At 39.6% G+C, this 24,265-nt stretch overlaps 1 long non-coding RNA gene across 1 annotated transcript in view; it reads right to left on the reverse strand.

Annotated features, from left to right (window-relative positions):
- The window catches only part of LOC140596303 (uncharacterized), a 102,990-nt gene extending 86,068 nt beyond the window's left edge, over window positions 1–16,922 (reverse strand). Inside the window, exon 1 of the long non-coding RNA XR_011998339.1 lies at window positions 16,840–16,922. This is a non-coding gene — a long non-coding RNA (uncharacterized lncRNA). The remainder of the gene's footprint in view (window positions 1–16,839) is intronic.
- Between the last annotated feature and the right edge of the window lie 7,343 nt (window positions 16,923–24,265).

Consider the following 24,265-nt stretch of genomic DNA (forward strand, 5'->3'; position numbering starts at 1 on the left):
CTCTCTCCTCCCTGTCTCTGTCTCCCTCTCACATGGAGTCTCCATGGGGCTAGCTTGGGCTTCCTCACAGCATGGCACCCTTGAAGGAATAAAAAAATGCCTCTTAAAGGCTAGATCTGGAAGTGACAGAGAATCACTTCTGCCATATTCTATTAGTCGAAGCCATCACAATTCAGCCACAATTCAGCAGAGGGACCATAGACCTCACCTTTCTTTATTTTAGTTTTATTTATTTATTCATGAGAGACACAGAGAGAGAGAGACAGGCAGAGACACAGGCAGAGGGAGAAACAGGCTCCATGCAGGGAGCCCGACATGGGACTCGATCCCAGGTCTCCAGGACCACACCCTGGGCTGAAGGTGGTGCTAAACCACTGAGCCACCCGGGCTGCCCAGCCCTCACCTTTCAATGAAAAAAACTGTCAACGAATTTGTGGCCATTTTTAATCCAGCACATTTGATTGACAGCAGGAATCTTCTCAGTAGAAAGCTTCTAATTGCTGTGTGTGCCTCCTTTCATTCACCCTTTGTCTTATGTAGAACAGACCTCCAAATGTCTGCGATATCCAGCCACCTAGATCAGATCTGACTTCACCATTTCCACTCTGTTATGGGTTGAATTGTGTCCTCCAATAAAGATTTGTTGAAGTTCTAGCCCCTAATACCTCAGAATATAACCTTATTTGAAGATTGGGTCTTTGCAGATGTTAAGTCAAGGGTGGATCCTAATCCAATATGACTATTTTCCTTATAAACAGGACAAACATGCACAGAAGAAAGACAATGTGAAGAGATAAAGGGAGCAGATAGCCATTCTACAAGCCAAGGAATGCCTGAGATGACCAAAAGCTAGGAGAAAAACTTAGAACAGATCCTTCTCTAGAGCATTTAGAGGGATCATCACCCTGCCAATAACTTGATTTTGGACTTCTAGATTCCAAAACTGTGAGACAATAAATTTGTTTTATTCTGAGCAACCTAGTTGGTGGTACTTTATAATGGCAGGACTAGAAAACTCATGCCCTCTTAACATGAAAAATGCAGACTACAACATTTTTAGGGACATCTATATAGTCAGGAAAGTTTCCTTTGCAATGGCCAAACCCATGCTAAGAATCTATCCCCTACCTTTTTCTTCTGTAGCCTTCAGCATCCTTTCCAACTGAACCTGGGAGACTTAAAAGAGACATGCAGTACCTTCAGCACATATTAGCCCACTTAATTTCCATAACTATTCTATTATTCAGTGACTATAATCTGCCAAGTTGCTATGACAAAACAGTACTGACTGAGTAGCTTATAAACAATGAAGATTGAAGATTCCTGGGTGGCTCAGCGGTTTAGTGCCTTCGGCCCAGGGCGTGATCCTGGAGACCCGGGATCGAGTTCCACATCAGGCTCCCTGCATGGAGCCTGCTTCTCCCTCTGCCCATGTCTCTGCTTCTCTCTCTCTCTCTCCCTGTGACTTTGCTGAATTCATGTATCAGGTGTGTGTGTGTGTGTGTGTGTGTGTGTGTGTGTGTGTGTGTGTATCTCAGGAATAAATAAATAAATAAAATCTTTTAAGAAAATAAACAATGGAGATTTATTCCTCACAGTTCTAGAGACTGGGAAGTCCAAATTCAAGCCTCCAGCACAGTCACATTCTGATGAGATCTTTCTTCCTATTTCATAGCAAACTCCTTTTTGCTGTGTCTTTACATGGAAGGGGCTAGGGATCTCTTTGGAGTCTCTTCCATAAGGCACTACTCTCAGGGCACCTGGCTGGCTCAATCAGTAGAGCATGTGACTGTTGATCTCAGGGTTGTAAGTCTGAGCCCCATATTGAATGTAGAGATTACTTAAAAATAAAATCTTTACAAGGCACTAGTCTCATTCATGAGAGCCCCACTTTCATGGCCTATACATCTTCCAAAGATCCCACCTCCTATACCATCAATTAGGGCATTAGGATCTTAGTATATGAATTTTAGGGAGACCACATTCAGGCTATAGTAGTCAGATATTATTACTCCCATTTTACAAAAAAGGAAAATGAGTTACAGAGGTTGCGGAATCTATTTAAGATCATGCAGTTATGAGCTACTGGGCAGAGGACACCAGCTTTCACTGTGCAGCTGTCACTGTCATAGCATGGCAGCTTCCCTCTGCAGCTGGACTATTTTTAAGTGGGAAGGTGTTTTGAGCATAGAACTTAATATTTATCTCACTCAGTGCATTTCTTTCTCCAAAGGCAGCTCATTTGTCTAAGATGTGATAAACATTCATTCTTTTTGCTAAATATATTGTCATTAACCAAACTAAAGGTTTATAATAAAATTAAATTACAATTATTGCCTCAAGAGTGACGAGCGCCAGTTAAGGACATTTTAAACATTCCAAAAAATCAAAGAAAGAAACTTCTAGCAGACATTTCTTGAACAACTATAAGTTAATAAGTGCTGTAGTGGCACAGGGTTGAGTAAGACATGGCTTGTCCTCAGGTAGTCAAAGTAACTAATAAACACATACTAAGATATGTGATTTCACATCTCATGAGATATGTGATCTCACTTGTGCAGAGTGAGGCCGGATGGATCATTCACCTGAAATAACAGGTGGCTTCCTAAACACATGAGCAGTTTTGCTCTAATATAGGTACAGCCTTATTTCTAAAACATTCCCATGCTGTATCTCCCCATTTTCTTTGTCTTATGAGATCATATTTCTAACTTTAGACTTTGTGAGTTTTATAGGCCCCCAACCTTCTCTTCTTTCTACTTCCCAAGAGAAACTCCATTTTTCAGGCTCACCTACAACTTGTTCCCAGGTGCAAAAGACCTATCCTGCTTCATGGTTAATTCCTCTCTCTTTCAAAGCCTCTGACCACCCTCTCTCCTTTGGCAGAGTGTTTTGATGATTGAGTATAAGAGAATAGGAACATAGAAAGGCAATAGATTTCTGTACATTTATTTTATACCCTGTGACTTTGCTGAATTCATGTATCAGGTCTAGTAAATTTTTTTTTTTGTGAAGTCTTTCAGATTTTCTACATAGAGTATCATGTCATTTGCAAACTGGTGCAGCCACTCTGGAAAACAGTATGGAGGTTCCTCAAAAAGTTAAAAACAGTAGCACCCTACAACCCAATAATTGCACTACTAGGTATTTACCCAAAGGATACAAACATAGTGATCTGAAGGAGCACATGCACCCCAATGTTTATAGCAGCAATGTCCACAATAGTCAAACTATGGGAAGAGCCCAAATGTCCATCAACTGATGAATGGATAAAGAAGATATGGGGTGTGCGTGTGTGTGCGTGCACACATATGCACAATGGAATATTATTCAGCCCTCAAAAAGAATAAAATCTTGTCACTGGCAACAACGTAGATGGAGCTAGAGTGTATTATGCTAAATGAAATAAGTCAGTCAGAAAAAAACAAATACCATGTAATTTCACTCATATGTGGAATTTAAGAAACAAAAAGGAAGCAAACCATAAGAGATTCTTAATTATAGAGAACAAACTTAATTATAGAAAACAAACCTCCCTCCTAGTGGAGGGAGGTGGGCAGGAGATGAACTAAATGGGTTATAGGTACCAAAGAAGGCATTTGTTGTAATGAGCACTGGGTATTGTATGTAAGTGATGAATCACTAAATTCTACTCCTGAAATAAATTGTTTAAAGATTTCATTGATTTTATTTATTTTTGAGAGAGAAAGAGAGAGAGAGAGAGAGCTAGAGAGCAGGGGAAGAAGTGGGGGAAGAAGCAGAGGGAGAAGGACAAGAAGACTCCACACTGAGCATAGAGCCCGATGTGGGTGGGGCTCGATCCCATGACCCTGAGATCATGACCCCAGTCAAAATCAAGAGTGGGACACTCAGCTGACTGGAGCCATCTAGGCGACACCACCTGAAATCAATTTTACCAATAATGTTAACTAACTAGAATTTAAATAAAAACTAGGAATAAAAACAAAGAAACCACATGAACAACAAGAACAACAACAAAAACAAGTGACTAGGAACAAAGCTTTAAAGTTCACTCCCAGGTCAATTCACAGGCATAGAACTTCATCACCATAGTGAGATTGCAGTCACCAAGAGACATATATCTTGCTCTTTAAAATGCCATCTTCCATTCACTTTGTTAGAGAACAAAATTTGAGTTAATGCTTAATTCTTTTGGTTTAAGCTAAAAATGCAACCTTTTATGTACATGTATCTATGTGTACATATGTGCCTCTCAATGTGTGTGTCCACGTACATGCTTATATTTCCTAGCTCTAATCCCTGAGAGTACCTAGAAACACTGACACATAAGTAACAATGTATATGTCTAGTGCCATAAGTAACAATGTATATGTCTAGTGATTCTGATTGCTATTTCCTTTTTTTAAAGATTTTATTTATTTATTCATGAGAGACACAGAGAGAGGCAGAGACACAGGCCGAGGGAGAAGCAGGCTCCCCACAAGGATCCTGATGTGGGACTCGATCCCAGATCCCGGGATCACACCCTGGGCCAAATGCAAATGCTCAACCCCTGAGCCATCCAGGTGTCCCACATATCTTGTTTTCTAAACACTATTCTCCATTAAAAGAAACCAGGGTTCCTTGGGGAAATGTGTGATTCCAGGGCTGGGGCATAGAAAGTATATGATTCTGAAACATCTTGTGCCAAAAAATAAGGAAGTGCTCAAAGAATTTAGGGACCTATCAAAAGGACACAGAACCTAGCATGGAGGCACATCCACTGGTGAAATCTTGGATAATTTGAGATTTGGAATAAGTAATTACAATAATAGATTATATCCCAATGAGTATAATAAAAACTTATTAGTCTATACTGATAGGAATAAATGGGAGAAAGGGAAAAGCTTTCCTTAGAGTAGAATGTCAACTAATAAATGTAGAAGAAAAAATGGAGTTAGAAAATCATCAACAGATGCTAAATCTCATGAGTAGAAGTTGGATGAAGAACATATTTACATAGTTTCAAAGAGTCTCCCCACATCACTTATTAATTATCATGGGAAAATAATAATTGTACAATGGAGAAACCCAGCAGACACCCTTTTAAACAAAGAGATCAAATTTAACAGCACCAATATTGTGACAAACTGATGTTACGTGCCTTCTGATATAATGCACTGGGAAAGCACAACCACACTTCTGTGGTGGTCCTATCAGGGGATCTGATCATGTGGAAACATCAGACAGATCCAAATTGAAGGACATTCTACAAAATAACTAGTCTGTACTCTGCAAAAATATTAAAGCCAAAAAAGACAAGGAAATGCTGACAGAGTGTTCCAGTTTAAGAGAGATTAAGGTTACATGACAACCAAATGCAATACATGATCCTGAATCAAATTCTGGGTTAGGAAAAACAAAATAGCTATAAAAGCACATTGGGACAATTGTGAGAGTTGAATGTGGAGTGTGGATTAGATAATAGCATGGTATCAGTGTGAAATTCCCTGATTCTGATTGCTATGTTGTAGATATGTGAGAAAATGTCTGTGTTCTTAGGAAATGCACACTCAAGTATTTGGAAAAGGAGCTTAATGTCACCAACTTATGCTCAAATGGGGGCGGGGAAAAGAAGAAGAAGAAGAAGAAGAAGAAGAAGAAGAAGAAGAAGAAGACGAAGAAGAAGAAGAAGAAGACGACGACGAAGACAGCAAAATGTAAACAACTGGTGAATCCAAGTAAAGGATATATTGTTGCAACTTTTCTGTAAATTTGAAATTATCAAAATACAAAAACAAATTATTACTTTTTTAAAGACAAGCTTTTTGTCAAAGCTGCCATGGGAGGCTTATTAGCTATATATTCTTTAATGTGGATGCGGTTTTAAGTTCCACCACTGAGAAAGAGTTCTGGTAAACTGAGCAGGGGAGAGAAGGCTTGAGGACACTGATTGTCCAGGAGGAAAAAGAAAGGCCACTGAGGAAAAAAAAATGGATAGAACACAAATAAGATGCTGGGGGTGGCCAGGCTTCCTGTTGCCATCACTTAGTTATTCCAGTCTTACTCACCTCCTCCATCCTTGACACTCAAAGCAGATGGCATCATTCAGAGAAAGAACATGGATCAATTCTACACATGTTGTTTTGAGCTAGATGACTCCTATTTCTGCCCAGTGGTTATATGTCTTTCCTCGCCCCCCATCTTTCTTGACTCCAATAATTATGCTTATGTGTAGATGTCCTCCTATTTTACCTTGTTAATTCCAAAAAGGCAAGGGCCTGACTGTTTAAAGTTTTTATCCTAACAGCTAATAATACTATATAGATGGGGCCACTATGAACTTTTCAGCAATCTAGCCATCTTCCTATTTTCATTAATGCCATTTTAGTTTTGTTAATGTACAGAAGTATTTCCTGAGCAAGCAACAGGTTCATATTTAATTATCTTGTCTTATCTGACATGGGGACTACAGTGAGACAGTTCCAAAAGGCTTAAAAATAAAATTGCCTTCTCAGAACCAAATTCTCTCAATGGGAGAGGAAACCAAATTCACAGCCCCACGACTCTGGAAGGAAGTCCTAGAATTGGTATGCTACAAACAAGAAATTTCTAAAAGTTTTATGTTTTATGGTAAACATTTATGCAAAATTTGCATTTCACTCCATATTCAATATATATTTCTATTAATATCAAAGTGTTTATTTTTGCCTTAAATCTTTAAGTGAAATTATCCTCTGGGACAATTGGGTGATAACTGTTCTTTGCTTGCTTTGAGCCTTGGTTTTGTATATCTTGGGTTGAGAAAACTTCATGAGTAACACAATATTCATAGTCATATACCATATACCTTAAAGAATGGCTCTGGGAATTACAAAAGATGTTATTAATTGGACTTTCTGCTGACTGAGCAATACAGATATCTTACACTATTGAACACTTCCTGTGTGCCAGACACTCTTTTAAGGGTTTTATTTTCAGTAACTTATTTAACCCCATAACAATCCTATGTAGTAGGTTCTGTCATTATCCCCATTTTATGGATGAGAAAACTGAGACATGGAGAAGTTACTACCATAATGGTGGAGCCGGGCTACTAGCCCTAGGGTTAGCATTCCTAGCCACGACACGAGTCCAGGGTTGCATGGTATTGGGCTAAGGTTGTCTGAAGTTCATGCACCCCTCAGACTAAAGAAATCTGCTCCACCAAACTGATTGCTCAAGTGCCTTTAATCAGGTTGTCTCTCTTATGGTGATGGACACTAGAAATGCTGATACAAGCTTTTTCCTGGTGAAATCAGGACTGTTTTTTGAGAACACCAGAATCCACTTGATACAGGTCATCTAGAGTTGGCATCTACAAATACATCTCCACATTAATCCACACTTCATCTGCATCTTTGATCATTGTCTTGTGCTGAGATGCTAAGTAAAATGTTCATCCCTGAACAAACCTTAATTTATGCTATTCCTTCTTTCAGATTGCTGTTTCCACCATCTTCTTATCAAAATCTTCCCCATTCTTTTGTGCTCAGTTTTTTTAAGATTTTATTTATTTATTCATGAGAGACACAGAGAGAGAGAAAGAGAGAGAAAGGTAGAGACATAGGCAGAGGGAGAAGCAGGCTCCATGCAGGGAGCCTGATGCGGGACTCAATCTCGGGACTCCAGGATCACGCCGTGGGCCAAAGGCAGGCGCCAAACCACTGAGCCACCCAGGGATCCCCTTGTGCTCAGTTCTTATGTCACTATTTTACAAACAATTATAAAGGAATATTATGAAAAACTATATGACAACAAATTGGACAATTTAGAAGAAATGAATAAATTCCTAGAAACGTAAACTACCAAAACTAAAACAGGAAGAAATAGAAAACTTGAATATACTGATAACCAACAAAGAAATTGAATTAGTTTTTATGTCAATCTTCTGATGTACATGATTTCCCAGTCCCTCCATACACACACAGAAGAAAATTATAGTGATTATTTTATTCTGTCTTATGCTGTATTTTCTTATTTATAACCCTACCATAGCTCTTACCACCACTTCCCACGATTCCCGAGCTGGTCTATCCTGACCTTAAACGTAGAATCTGGACAGAAACAAATATGCAGTGTATGTTTGACATTAAACTCGCATTAATAGGGTCATGTTACAAACTTAATATTTCTGGCCTAGGTCTCAAAAACCCATTGATAACAATAAGAAGAATCCAACAGATATTTGTTAAGTGCCTGCTACTTACCAGAACATGGGGGTCTTTATTGGAGGGGCAGCAATAAATAAGTTAATCCAGATCCCTGACCTCACAGAATTTACAATCTCGCAGGAAACACACATAAAGAACCAAGAAAGCCACACGAACTGAGGGCCATCATATATGTAAGGGGAGTTCACACTACAGGGTCCTAACCTACTTTGTATTTGTAGTGAGGCAGTGAAAATATCCACAAAAAGTAGGTATTAGGTGAAGAAATGGAGAAAAAGGATTTCAGGGAAAGGGATCAGCAAGTGAGAAAACATGGAGATGCAGGAGGGATTGACACATTGAAGGAAGTGAATGAAGTTGCTCAAGGAAAGAGAGTGATGAGGCAGGGATGGCTGAAAAATGCAGCTGAGAGATAGGCAGAAGTTTACCTTCAGTGATATGTTTGCAGCTATTTTATGGCTTTGGTTTAGACTTTGCCCTTAAAAGTAATGGGAAGAAACAAATGTTGGTGAGGATGCAGAGAAAGGGGAACCCTCTTACACTGTTGGTGGGAATACAAGCTGGTGCAGCCACTCTGGAAAACAGTATGGAAGTTCCACAAGAAGTTAAAAATAGAGCTACCCTACGACCCAGCAATTGCACTACTAGGTATTTACCTAAAGGATGCAAATGTAGTGATCCAAAGGGGCACCTGCACCCCAATGTTCATAGCAGCAATGTCCACAATAGCCAAACTATGGAAAGAGCCCAGATGTTGATCAACAGATGAATGGATAAAGAAGATGCAGTATATACACACACACAATGGAATATTACTCAGCCATCAAAAAGGATGAAATCTTGTCATTCACATCAACATGGATAGAACTAGAGGGTATTGTGCTGAACAAAATAAGTCAATCAGAGAAATACAATTATAGGGTTTCACTCATATGTGAAATTTAAGAAACAAAACAGAGGATCATAGGGGAAGAGAGGGAAAAATAAAACAAAATGAAATCGGAGAGGGAGACAAACCATAAAAGACTTAACTGTAAGAAACAAACTGAGGGTTACTGGATGGGAGTTGGTGGGGGGATGGAGTAAATGGGTGATGGGCATTAAGGAGGGCACATAATGCAACGAGCCCTGGATGTTATATGCAAGTGATGAATTACTGACCTCTACATCTGAAACTAATGATACGCTATATGTTAACTAATTGAATTTAAATAAAATGAGTTAATAAAAAAAGTAGTGGGAAGGCATCAATAATCTGTGTTCTATTTTTAGAAAAATCACTCTGGCTGCCAAAGGGTGAAGAGCCTGAAGAGGCCAAGGGAATATGTGTGATGTTAAGACAGCTTAGGCATCCTCTCTGTATCTGTTTCCTCACCTACAAAATGTGATAATTAATAGTCCCTTCCTCATAGGGTTGTGATGAGGGTTAAATGGGTTAATATATATAAAATATCCTAGGAATTACCTGGCCACATATTGGCCCTCTAATAAGTATTAGCTATAATTATTAGGGCATTTATGCTTACACTTTCAGAAAAGAAGACTTAAGAGTGTGCATGATATTTTATGCTGGAGATTTAAGTTTTTCTTTAATTTATACTATTAAATACTGAGTTTTTACCCTTTTGCTATAAACCAAGATGATTTTAGGGCATGAATTATGCAGTATAATTCTGTAAGCTTAGTTTTGATGATATTTCCAAAAGAGTCAACTTCTATGAAAAGTAGAAACGATGGGCAGCCCCGGTGGCTCAGCGGTTTAGCGCCGCCTACAGCTCAGGGCATGATCCTGGAGACCCGGGATGGAGTCCCACGTCAGGATCCCTGCATGGAGCCTGCTTCTCCCTCTGCCTGTGTCTCTGCCTCTCTCTCTCTCTCTCTCTCTCCTCTCTGTGTATTCTCATGAATAAATAAATAAAATCTTAAAAAAAAAAAAGAAAAGTAGAAACGAGGCCAGTGTGAAGCACAATTATTTCTGACAGACTCTTAGCTTCTGTGATGTATCTGGACTATACTAAGCACTGTGGGTATAGCAAGGTGGAAGGGTCTCTCCCTTTCCTTGAAAATCACAAATTTGCCATCAGACCAAGTGACTGATCCCTTTGTCCTGAACTTGTTGGGCAGCACAAAAAGTCAGATAAACTTCCAGAACTTCAATGCCATGGAGGCAAATCAGTGGTCCCAAAGCAGGTGTTGAGTGGGGCTTAACAAAGACTATATATCCCTAGCTAACAATATGGCAAGTAGAACCAATATTCAACATCATCCTTCTCAAATTGGGAAAACAAGCCTGAGAGTTTGTTTTGCCTTTATAATTCTGTATATTGGGTCCTCTGAAGTCTTATTTATTTCTTATTTTCTTGTAAGTATAAAAGACTAAGTTTGGATATTTCACTGTAATGTTGTCAGTAGATTCCACAGTCCACTAAACTGAAGGAAAGCCTCTGCTTAGCCTGATGGTTACGATTTACCCTCTCCACCACTTGCAAGGTTATTTTCTCCCACCTACCTCATAGGACAAGGCAGATTTAGGCCTGCAAAAATATATACTTAGGTATCTTCATCTCTATAAAGTAAGCATTTTCACATGGAACATGTGAATAGTTCACTCTTGTATTTTGTCTACAATAATGGGTGATTGACTTTAAAAAAAAAAAAACTTTTTATTGTAAAATAAAACAGGGATACAAAAAAAAAATCCCACCACACAGTGGAGTTAGACCTTTGTAATCACCACTCAGGTCAAGAAAGAAAACTTTGCCAGCCATCCTAGAAGCTTCTCAATTCCCTACCCTCAACCCCAACCCCTTCCTCCCCAAAAAACAATCACTATTTTGATTTGTCTTTCTTTAGAGTTTTGTCACCCAAGGGTACATTTATACTTACTTTAGTTTAATCTTGCCCATTAAAAAAATTGAAGTCTGAATTAACAATTTCCTTCTCCATCTTTTTCTTTTTCTTATTTACCTATTAAGGAACTGGGAGCACTTGACCTATAGCATTTCCCACAGTTTGGATTTTGTTGGTTGCATGTGCAGTTGTAGTATATCAGCATATTCCTCTGTCCTCAGGACTTCCTGCAAATTGGCATTTGAATCCAGAGGCTTAATCAGAATCATATTTAATCTCTTTGGCAAGACAATATATATAGGTGTTGTGCTGTTCTTTCCTTGGTAAGATTACATAACATCTGATGGTCTCTCTTATTATGATATTAGCATTTGTCAACGTTCAATGCCTGAATCCACTAATTCACTGGAGGCTGTAAAATGGTGATTTTCTAATTCCATTATTTCTTATTTTTGTTACTTTTACATAATAGCTTATAAGGAGACATTACCTGTCATTTATAATTGTTACTCTGTGAGAAGAGTCCATGTAGGAAAAGCAGGGTAAGTGATTGCTTATTTTCTCTTTATTATCCCCTGGTGGTGACCAATTAACTTTTTTAAATATTAAGAACAAATGGATTTAAATGTATTTAATGGATTGCAATTGCAATTATTATCCCTCTTTTTTTAAAAGATTTTATTTATTTATTCATGAGAGACACACAGAGAGAGAGAGAGAGGCAAAGACACAGGCAGAGGCAGAAGCAGGCTCCACGCAGGGAGCCTGATGTGGCACTCAATACTGGGACTCCAGGATGAGGCCCTGGGCCGAAGGCAGGCGCTAAACCACTGAGCCACCCAGGCGTCCCCAATTATTATCCCTCTTGAAGCTCAAATTGTCCAGTCTTTTGCCAGTGGGAGCCTCTTTAAAGTTGGCTCCTGAGCCTTGTTTAAGTCTCATATTTGTTCAACCTAGATTTTCTTTCACTTTCGTGATCCTGGTTTGGGTCATCTATCGAACTGTTCTATAGCTCACATTGGTTTTTGTTAAGGTCTTTAAAGCAATGGTTCCCAAAGTGTGATGTCCAGATCAGCACCATCAGTATCACCTGGGAACTTGTTAGAAATGTAAATTTTCAGATCCCACACTAGGGTACCGAATTAGATACTTTAGGAGAGAGGTCCAAGAATATATATTTTTAAAAAGCCCTCCAGGTTATTCTGATGAGCCCTAAAATTTGAGAACCATGGCTTAATGAACAAACTTCGTAGAGTCTTCTTAAATGTATTGTTCTAGCCATCACAAAAATCTGTTAACGTTGGACTAAGGATTGATTTTTCCCTCCCTATAGTCTGTCAAATTCCTCTTGTGTTTGACAATTGCTCTAGGAATGACATCTCTGGTTCTTTTAATGGGGCCACAGCTTCTGTTTTATTTTACTGAAGAGCTGGGAAACTTGCTCTTTTCTGCTAAGGTGAGCATGATAATGTCCTACTTAGTAGTCTCTAGGCAGAGTCAGTAGGGTTCAATGAGCATTTATTGTGTATTTACTGAGAGCCAGACCTGATGCTAAAGGATAGGGATCCCATATAGACTAAGACACAGCCTTTGCCCTTGAGAACTTAGAAGAAAGGTGTTTGGGAGCATCCTTATGCTCACAAAAGCAATTTCCACCAAGGTGGCTTGGCTATGGCTTACTTCAGTCAATGTAGCTCAAAATTGCATTTGGCCTTCCTGAGGTCTCTTGATAGGGCCATATCCCTCTTGGTCAATAGCTCATGCACCCTTCATACTATCTTGGCCCAGCCATGGGCAGTGAACAACCCTATGACCTTACCTGTTGATTTATGATCAGAAAGAAGCAAAACCAGAGATTTAGATCAGATTCTTATGAATGAACTGAAATTCCAATGAACCCAACTTTTAGCTTTAGATGGAAAAAAGTAGATCCATCTCTAACTTTTGTGGAATTGGGGACAAAAGGACCAGTGAGGTATTAGGCCTGTGGCCAGTCCCTCTCTTCTCATCTCTAAGGCAACTATACACTGTAAGGGACCATACATACACCTATGTAGGCACAAGACATCCCAAATTTCATGTCCTATCTTCATCCACAGCACTACTGTCAGGAGAATCACTCTTGTCCTTGGGAAGAAAGACCAAGGGAAGAGGACTATAGTTCTAGAAGCCAGCTTGGGGGTCATCTGAGCAGGGAATCTCAGGGTCCCAGCTACCCAGAGCATTGTCTAAAAGAAAGATCTCAGCCTCGGGATGGGCACATCTCCTTGGATTCATGGAATCATCATCACATAGGGAGAGGCTGGGCTAGAGAAAGGCCAAAGCAAGTCTTTCTATGAAACAGGGTACAAGTTATCTATGCCTAAGAGTGCTACAAGAGGAAGGTAGTGAAGGCAAAGTGTGCTTATAAGTCCTTGGCTCACTGAAGGAGCACACACTCTCAGAATCTTTAGGGTCAGCTACTGGTCCTGATTCTGGCCATTTTGCCTGGTAAAGATTGTCATGGAAGATATCAGCAAAGTTACTAGCTCTGGTTCAGTCAGACTTAAAAAAAAAAAAAAGAAGAGTCAAACACATAAAATCAGAAATGAAAAAGGGGGGCATCTGGGTGGCTCAGTCAGCTAAGCATTTGACTCTTGGTTTCAGCTCAGGTCATGATCTCAGGATCATGAGATCAAGCCCCACATTGGGCTCCACATTGATCATGGAGTCTGCTTGAGATTCTTTCCCTCTCCTTCTCCCTCGGCTCTTCCACCTTCTCCTCATGAGCTTGCTCTCTTTCTCTTTCTCTCTCTCTCAAACGAACTCTTTAGAAAAAAATGAAAATGGTGACACTTAACTGATACCACATAAATACAAAGTATCATGAAAGACTACATCATGCTACGTATGTCAGCTAATTGGATAATCTAGAAGAAATAGATAAATTCCTAGAAACATACAATTTACCAAGACTGAATCATGAAAAACAGACCAATAATGAGTAAGGAGATTAAGTCAGGAATCAAAACCTCCTAAAAAGGTAAAGCCCACACTAGGTAGATTTACTGGTAAATTTTACCAAACATTTAAGGAATAATTAATATGAATCCTTCTCAAAGTCTTCCCCAAAAAATTGAAAAGTAAGGAGCATTCCCAAAGTAATTTTTTAGGCCAGCATTACCCTGATAGGCAAACCAGAAAAGGACACTACAAGAAAAGAAAGCTACAGGCCAATATCCTTGATGAGTATAGGTGCAAAAATCCTCAGCAAAAATATTAGCAAAGTGAATTCAATAGCACATTAAAAGGATCATACACTATAATCAAGTGAAATTTATCCCTGGGATGCAAAAAAGTTTTAACATTTCAACATATGTAAATCATTCAATGTGATATGCCACATTAATAGAATGAAGGATAAAAATCATATGATTATCTCAATAGATGCAGAAAAAACATTTGACCCAATTCAACATCCTTCCATAATAAAAGGTCTTGACAAATTAGTTATAGAAGGAATGATGTACCTCAATATAATAAAAGCCATATATGACAGGACTGTGCAGAGTTAACATCATACTCAATAATGAAAAGCTTAAAGCTTTTCCTCTAAGATTGGGAACAAGACAAGACATGTCCACTCTCACCATTGCTATTCAACATGGTACTGGATATCCTAGCCAGAGCAAATAGGCAAGAAAAAGAAATAAATGGCATCCAAATCAAAAAGGAAGAAGTCAAATTGTATCCATTGGTGGATGAATGGATAAAGAAGACACACACACACACACATGAATATTATTCAGTCATGAGAAAAAAGGAAATCCTGCCATTTGTGACAATATGGATGGACTTAGAGGATATTATGTTAAGTGAAATAAGCCAGACAGAGATAGACAAATACTGTGTGGTATCATTTATATGTGGGGAGAAAAACAGCAAACTCATAGAAACAGAAAGAATTGTGGCTACTAGGGACCAGAATGTGGAGGAAATCAGGACATGCTAGCCAAAATGTACTTGGGAGAGCAGCAAGCCATGTGTGTATCTGGGAGAAGAGTATGCCAAGAAATGGAAACAGCAAGAGCAAAGGATCAAGGTGGGAGTTGTCAAGGAGAAGCCTCCTGAAAATAGTTCAGGTGCAAAGGAAAAAAATGTCTGAACCATGGCAGTAGTGGGAGGGTGGGAGGGTAGGGGACAGACTTGAGAAATACTTATTTTATGGACCAGGAAGAAGAAAAGAAGAATGGTCTAGAAGGAGAAGGGTTCCCTCACTGTGCACAGCTACCACACCATTATGTGGCAATGCTCAAGGTCTATGGCTTTACCACTGCTCAGGACTTATCAGGTCCTTATTGCAACCCTGGTGTCCAGATCCTCACTTCTAGGAATCAGGACCTTGAAGCCCACACTTAGAGGTTCCCAGCTTGCAAGGACAAACTGGCAAGTTGAAACTAGGCCTTCTGACCATATATCCTGTGATTTTCCATTGTGCCCCTATCCCACCATTCTTCCTATGACAGTACCAAATTATCCTGAAAGAGGCAAAAATCAGATGACCTGTGAATTCTAGGAAGTTGATGGGGCAAAAGGCCATCCCCTAAACCCTGAGGGCAGGTCCTCTAACCCAGCTTAAGCCTGACTCAGAGGGAAACTTTTATAAAGGTCTTTTAAGTCCTGATGTTAATAATATCTCTTTACAACCTACGTATGGAATATAAGGAGGATGGGGTTTCTTCTTCTATCAAGTTGAGTTCTTGCCATCCTTTGATATCCCAAATGGATCTCAGGGCCTCGTGCTTTATGTTGTATATGTAGGAGTGTGTGTGTGTGTGTTGTGTGTGTGTGTGTGTTGTGTGTTGTGTGTGTGTGTATCTTCTAAATTACTAGATTGTGCAACATATATTCATCTTTCTTCTTTTCCTATCTATACACATGTTCCTAGGGTTGCTAAAAGCCATAACTGCCCCCAAGCAAATTTTCCCAGGCCTAACAGCAGCTGGCTCCCCCTAAGTGGTTAGCTGAGAGTGAAACCAACCACAGGAAATGATCATACTAAAGTTACACCCTTCTCAGCTCTCAGGCCTCAAGGAGATAATGGTGGAGATCGGGAGCAGGGCACAACCCAAAATTATCTATCTGAATTCATTCCAAATCTATGTTGATTATCAAAGCATGTTATAGTTAATATTATTGGGCCTCTGAATCATCAGGACTCTGAAACCATAACATAACAAGATTTCTCTGTGCTCTCACCTCTAACTTAAAACATTTCTGTTTATCTTACCCCCAAACCTCTTGGTAATGGCTCCAAACCAATCTTGGAGAGGCATCCCATTTTTCTCTCCCTGCATTTCTCCCCCTGCTTGCTCCCACCTTAACACAGGATCATTCTTCTTCCAGCCCCAAAGAGCAGCATCTCTTCTCATCCTAAACCCAACTCATGATCATCTTGTGAATGGTTATATAGGGTGTTCCTCAGCATTCTGGAACCTTTCTGAGTATTAAGCCTTTGCGAAATAGGTCAGAATCTTATAGCATGTGAAATTTGAATATGTGGAACGATTTTTTTTTCTCAAGTACATTTTGGCCTCAAAGAGGAAAAGGATGTTTGTTAAAATGCCTAGTTACTCATAATAATTTATTTTTTTCCAACAATATCATTTAAACTTGACCATTCTTCATTTAGTAATAGATGTTAGAGCAGTGTCCTCTCTCCCTCTCTTACCTACTCTCTTTTCTCCTTTCTAAAAAGTATATATTTATTATAATTTTCAGACCTTGTTGCCACAGAAGTAAATTAGTGTTATTCTTCAGCTGTTAAATTACTCACGTTTCTGAAGAGAAATAATCAGAACATCTATGTCTACAGCCATTCTTGGAGGAAGACAAGATATTGAAGATGTTATATTAAATTACATTGTGGTTCTAAGTTAAACTGAGAACTGACTTCCTCGACAGCTCTGATTCAGGCCTCCCCAAATGTCGTACACTATGACTCATGCTTCCTTCTGGAAATGACAAAACTTCCTCACCACCCTGATCTAAGCTGCCTGCTTTTGGTTGTCTGTACTCTCAGGAAGGGATTTAGTTGTATGTTACATTTTTTCCATGATGGGCAAGGAAACCCATTTTTTGTTTTTCCAACGGGAGAAACACAAATACGCACACACACACACACACACACACAGAATGACACACTGAAAATTCTGAAAATTAATACCAGCCAGAGAATCCATACCATCCCACCCCCACCCTTCACACCCCTGGAAAATAAAGATATGATTTAAGAAGAAGGGACTGACTTTTTAAACATTTATGTCTCAAAACTTTTTTAAATGTTCGGTTTTCTGCGGAAAGAAACTTATTTCAACGTGGCAAATCTAATGTTCTATTACTCAAGGGGGTCTTAAAGAGCTTAGATTTTGTAGTAGGTAGCTAAAAATTAGTGCTGAGCAGCATTGATATATTGCCCAGGGAGACTGCATTCCCTGTGTCTCTAGAGAGATGCTTGTAGGAAGAGAAAATTGAGGGCAGAAAAGAAGAGAGGAGAGGGAAGGAGGAAGAGGAAGAAAGGATATAATTGCCAATAATATTTTGTCTTTCTGAAAGGTGCTCTAGGCTGTCCCATAGCAGCCCCAAGTATGAATTGTACCAATTTGCATACTACAATGTATAACCCAGCACTCATTAAAGAATACTGTTTACTAAAATGAAAGGCACCCTGAATATTAACTTGGTATAAACTGAATGGTAAGTCATCAAAGAGGGAGACAAACCTTGAGAGACTCTTTTTTTTTTAAGATGTATTTTTATTTATTTATGATAGACAGAGAGAGAGAGAGAGAGAGGCAGAGACACAGGCAGAGGGAGAAGCAGGCTCCATGCCGGAGCCCGACACGGGACTCGATCCCGGGACTCCAGGACCACGCCCTGGGCCAAAGGCAGGCGCTAAACCACCGAGCCACCCAGGGATCCCCCGAGAGACTCTTAAAAATAGGAAACAAACTCAGGGTTGCTGGAGAGGAGGTGGGTGGGGGAATGGTATAACTGGGTGATGGGCATTCAGGAGGGCACATGATGTGATGAGCACTGGGTGTCATACACAACTGAATTATTGAACTCTACATCTGAAACTAGTGATGTACTATATGTTGGCTAATTGAATTTAAACTTTAAAAAACAACATTTACCATACGGTCAATAAGGATTTATTTTGAGGGTAAGAATTTTGAGATCTGAAACGTAAACATATTTTTCTATTTTCTAGCTGTGTTAAGCTGAAATTTTTATGAATGCTTTAGAGGCATATATATATATATGTACATATATATAGTGTATGAAATAAAGAATGGCATGTAGATCTATTTACATAGCCTTATATTAGTTATCTGAGATTTTTCATGCATGATGGAGAAAGAGAAAATTGCCCTACACATTCCACCTCTTTTTTCATTCCTCACAATAAGACAATGGGTGTCAGTCCTGAGTTATATTCCTAGCTCCACTACTGGGTTTTTGTAAGCTAGGACTTTAATTGAAAATGGGAGAATGGATTAGATGACTTCTGAAGACCCTTCCAATTTTGAAATTCTATGGTCCCAAGTTTTTTTTACTCCAGCCATGGGATTCCTCTTCATCTTTTCAGAGGAGACACCAAGATGTACTGCCTGTCCTTATTGACAGTTCTTCACTGTGACCTGGAGACCCCAATAGCTCTGCCAAGCCCCAAAGCCTAGGAGATAGAGCTTAAGAATAGGGCACTCACCCACCCCACCCATTCTGGACCCCCTCTCCACTTGCAGATCAGCTGGTCGCTGGCCAGATTCTGAGAGGGATGAAGAGGTCTGCCAGGACCTAAGACAAGATTCTTTTTTATTTTTTTTTTATTGGAGTTCAATTTGCCAACATATAGCATAACACCCAGTGCTCATCCCGCCAAGTGCCCCCCTCAATGCCCATCACCCAGTCACCCCAACCCCCCACCCACCTCCCCTTCCACTACCCCTTGTTCATTTCCCAGAGTTAGGTGTCTCTCATGTTTCTAAGACAAAATTATTATATTCTTTCCTGATCATTATTGATTTGCATTTCTTCCAAATGACTTTATGAATAGGGATAGGAGAAAATCCCATTCATGTCACACATACATTAGTGAGTGCTTTTTGTATGCTTAAATCACTGTGCCAAACACTGGGAATAAGAGAGACTTGGGCAAGCCCCTGACCTACATGAGCCTATGAGCAACTGTGCAATTGTGCTTTCGTTCAAAAATAGTTCCTTATCAACCACCAATGGCCTCTGAAGTTTCACTTGTAATGTTTCAGTTTTTGTTTTACAAGTTTCTTGGACTTTGAGAGTGGTCTATTATAATTTTTTAAAGTACTTGGAAGAAGGGAGAAGCTTACTTATGGCCCTGAAGGAATGAGATAAAGAAGCGGAAGAGCTGAGAAGGAACAAAGAAACATTAGAGAGAGACAGGTGTAATTAACAAGGGGGCAGGGGCATGGATCCTAAGAGATCAATGCTTATAGAAAACAAAAATTTCAAATTAATTCATTAAACTAATATCTGTATTCTGATTGTAGTCTGTTCTCAGTTGGTAGGCTAGCTGACTAACACTGAATCCCTGTCATGTCCCAAGCACTATTCTAGGTGCTGGAGATATATCAATGAACATGATTACACTGCAGAATGAAAGGAGCTTAAAATCTCTGGAGAACGAGAAAGGCGGGAAGGGAAAAGGAAGGTAATTTCAGAGCTTAATGATGACCAAGAAGGAAAGGAATAAGAGAAAATGGTAGTACAGGGTGTGACTGGGGGGGGGGGGGGTGGAAGTGGCTACTGTCATTGGGGTCGTCTGAGAAGAATTTTCTAGGATGCAGTATTTGAGCTAAGTCCTGAATGATGAGATACATGTAGCTTTGTAATTATTTAGGGAAAGAGTTCCAAGTTAAAAGAACAACAAATGCAAAGACTCTCACAGTCAGCTAAAAGGTCAGAAGAAAAGCTGGTGTGATCAGAACACAGTGGACAAGGGGAGACAATGGTAGATGAGGCTGGGGAGGTGGCAGGGGCCAGCTCATGCAGGACCAACTGCCGTCCTGAAATAAGAACAGTTATTATAAATAGTTATAACTATATATATTAACTATAATAATGGCTAGGATATAGTTAATATAGTTATAACTAGATACAACTATTATATAATAATAATATATTATTATTATTCAGTAAGTATTTATTGCACCCTTGCACCATACTAACAATTTTCTGTGGATTAGCTTCTTATCACATCTAGTTCATGAGGTTGGTGCTATTTCCAGTGGTCACATAGCCAATGCTTTGTGCTAGAGCTGGGCCATGAGCTTCCCAGGGTCTGACCCCCCAAACTGGTTCCAGTTTTACTCTATTGCTATACCAAGGAAATAGGTGGCCTCCAATACTTTGTTATACACAGATAAAGTGAAGCAGCCAAGTATCACCATCCAACTTAAAGTCGAGAAGGCACTATGAAAGGGACACTCTTTAAAAGTCTAAGTAAGAGGGGTTCCTGGGTGGCTTTTGGTTAAGGGGCTGCTTTCGGCCCGGTTCATGATCTCAGGCTCCAGGGTTCGAGCCCCAGGTCGAGCCCCGAATTGGGCTCCCTGCTTAGCAGGGAGTCTGCTTCTCCCTCTCCCTCTGCCCCTCACCCACCGCTTATGCTCTCTCTCTCTCTCTCTCTAATATATAAATTAAATATTTTTAAAATAAATAAGTAATAACTGTCTAAGTAAGAGTGGAGAACAGAGCCTGGGAATACAGTTGCTGTGTGGCTGCTTTGTCCACTTCCTATGGAAAAGAATGTCATTTCCCTTCCTTTATATACCCTCAACTCCCACCCTGCCCAATGCCACACAGTATGGTGCCAAACTCACTCCAACATCTTTTTTAGGACATATTTCCTGAGAGAGGCACTGGAGAAAGGTGAGAAATATGCTAGCAGAGCATCAAGAGCCCATGTTCCAAACTTATCCCTGCCTTGCTCACACCGGAGGGTTGTTGAAGATAATCATTTCACTCTTTGGGCTTCTGTTTCCTTGTATGTAAAACAAGATTGGCCCTACATGGGGAAACATAAAAGTAGGCAGAGGTAGCTCAGGAGTCCCCAGAAGGTGCCATAAACTTAATACTTTATTTTTTTAAGATTTTATTTTTTAAGCAACTTCTATACCCAATGTGGGGCTCGAACTCACAACCCAGAGATCAAGAGTTGCATGCTCCACCAACTGAGCCAGGCAGGCACCCCTAAACTTGATACCTTAAAAGAAATCATATTTACTTGCTAAACTGTCATCCCCTAGAGCCCATTGAAATTTGTAGTGTGGCTGGTTTGGTAGGCAGTGTAATGGCCCCCAAGATGTCCATATCCTGATCCTGGGAACCCATGAGTATGGTATCTTACATGGCAAAAGAGGCTTTGCAGATGCTATTAAATTAAATATTTCGATATGGGGAGATTATTCTGGATTTTCCAGGTGGGTCCAATGTAGTCACAAGCATCCTTATAAGACAGAGCCAGGAGAGTTAGTGCCCAAGTGATTTGATATGAATAGGACTCAACCCACCATTGCTGGCTCTGAAGATGGAGGAAGGGGCCATGAGCCTAGGAATTCAGGCACCCTCTAGAATCACCAGAAATGGCAAGGGAATGAATTTTGCCTTCAGAGCCTCCAAAAAGAACCATCCCTACTGACACCTCCACTTTAGTCCAGTTAGACTGATTTTGGACTTTTGACCTCCAGAACTGTAAGATAATAAATTAGTATTTTTTAAAGATTTATTTATTTATTTATTTATTTATTTATTTATTTATTTATTTGTTTATTTCACTTGAAAGAGAGAGACAGAGAGAGCACAGCGAGGAGGGGGCAGAGAGAATCTTAAGCAGACTCCGCACTGAGCACGGAGCCCTAGGTGGGGCTTGATCTCAAGACCCCGAGATCATGACCTGAGCTGAAACCAAGAGAAGGTCACTCAACAGACTGCACCATCCAGAGGCCCCAATAAATTAGTATTGTTTGGGGCCACTAAGTTTGTGGTAATTTGTGGCAATAGGAAATTCATATAGTTTGCCTGACCTTTGACAACACATCCTAGTGCTAACTCTTCATCATTAGGTCTCATAACAAAAATTCTAAGGAGAATTTTCAGTTTGTGCCTCATGACCTAGTTCCTTAAATTTGTGAGCAGTGTTCTGCATCAATTCATTCAGACATTGTAAGAGAATCTTTTTCTCCTACTCACTCCTCTTATTTTGATTTCTTCTACAATATCAGGTTGGTATTTGTCCCTTATTTCATAGGACACTGTTCTGCAAAGGAAAAAACATAACAAAATCGGGACACCTGGGTGGCTCAGTCGTTGAGTTTCTGCCTTGGGCTCAGGGCGTGATCCCAGGGTTCTGGGATCAAGTCCTGCATCAGGCTCCCTGAAGGGAGCCTGCTTCTCCCTCTGCCTATGTCTCTGCCTCTCTCTCTGTGGTCTCTCATGAATAAATAAGCAAAATCTTTTTTAAAACATAACAAAATCAAAAACCAAAGCCAACTGTATGCAAAGGTATTTGAGTTTTCTTTTAAAGAAATGTACTAGCACCATATCTCTTTTGGGAGGGGTGTGGCACAAGATGGCCACTTTTCTCTTTACCCGATGAATGGAATTCTGTGAAAGCACAAAATATTCTTTGGGTTCCCGAGCTATGTGCCATGTGTACTGACAGATCTCACAGCACTCTTTCATTGACTAAATACCACGAGAGCTGTGAGAGCTCCAAGGGTAACGTTGTAGCCTCCGAGCTTTGAAAGCAATCTTAAAGATCACTTCATTCCACCTGTCATTAGAGCAGACATCTCAGAAATGGGCTATGGTGGGGATCATCCCTTGGCTAAATTAAATTGGATCCTGTCTGAGTCCCTGTAAATTCTCACATGTCCCTAAAATAAACATAGGTCTTTTCTTGGTACTACTCCGAAGAAGTGAGCAATAGGTCTTTTGGTCTATTTCTGTAAGAGAGGTTGGGTTGCCCAACTTCTGAAGCTGGGCATGTGTTCCATTTCCCATTAGCTTGAGCTATGCCAACATTTATTGAAGCTCCGAAGCTACTGTTACCACAGAAGCCAACCAAGTAGATGAGATGTTCATATTCTTAGAAGAGATAATTAAATAATTTGAGAGTTATTATCTGTATCAAATGAAGATTCTGGGAGAAATCCACGTGGCAAATTTCCTTCTAACCAAACACTGCATAACAGACACTGTGGTTTAAGATTTCATAAGTGCTTCTTCAGGTTTTTTTGAGTTCAGTAGAGCAACAAACATGGGGAATTTTTAAGATAGGAAACTTTGTTTTCATGTAAGATAATGGACTAAATTGCCTTCCTAAGTTAAAAAAAAAATCCTTTAGAAGGACGACCCTGGAAGATTGACATAATTTTCCCTTCTCTCATAACATAACCTCGAATTACAAAATCCCATTGAACTTCTCTTTTCTTTGAAACAAATGAGAAGCAGGAAAGTGAAACTAAAACACTGCTATAAATATGGAGCTTTTCTAGGAGTGCAAGAAAGCCTGTCTGTGTACAATTTCTAAGTATTACAAGTATTTCAGTAGATCTGGAAAGTTTGACCCAAAGAAAATCTACATTAACCTTTAATCAAAGTGCACTCTCTATTCGCTTTGCTCTTCTGGGTTCTCTACAATCAGAATGCAGCAAACATGAGTTTTTTTTAAGGAATTCCTGCCTTGTAAACCAATGACAAAAATGATATTTCATAGTGATACTTTTTGTATCAAGTTGCTTAATAAAACTACTCTATCTTTTCAAATTTTTATGTATTTTTTGAGATACCCTAATTTCAAGAGTTTGTGGTGTATTGAGAAAACAATGGATACCCACATGCTAAATAACAATGTCTGCCCAATCCAGAGTATTCTGTGAAATCCAGGAAACTGTTTTTTTAAGTTTTTTTTTTAATTGCTCGAGATAGATTAAACATGAAATTGAAAGGTCACTAAAAGTTTCCAAGACACTGAGATTTTCGTGTAAGTGTAATTCCCTTCTGGAAGACATGTGGGTGGGAGAAAGAGAAAAGTTTGATTCTTCGCATGAATATCCTTAGGGAATGGTGGAAGGTAAATGACAAGGCCCTTCAAGATCTGAAATAACAGCATAAGGGCCAGAGGCATGCTTATATATAGCCTACATGGTGTGTTATACGTT

The sequence above is a fragment of the Vulpes vulpes genome, chromosome X (genome assembly GCF_048418805.1).
Source record: "Vulpes vulpes isolate BD-2025 chromosome X, VulVul3, whole genome shotgun sequence".
NCBI lineage: Eukaryota > Metazoa > Chordata > Mammalia > Carnivora > Canidae > Vulpes > Vulpes vulpes.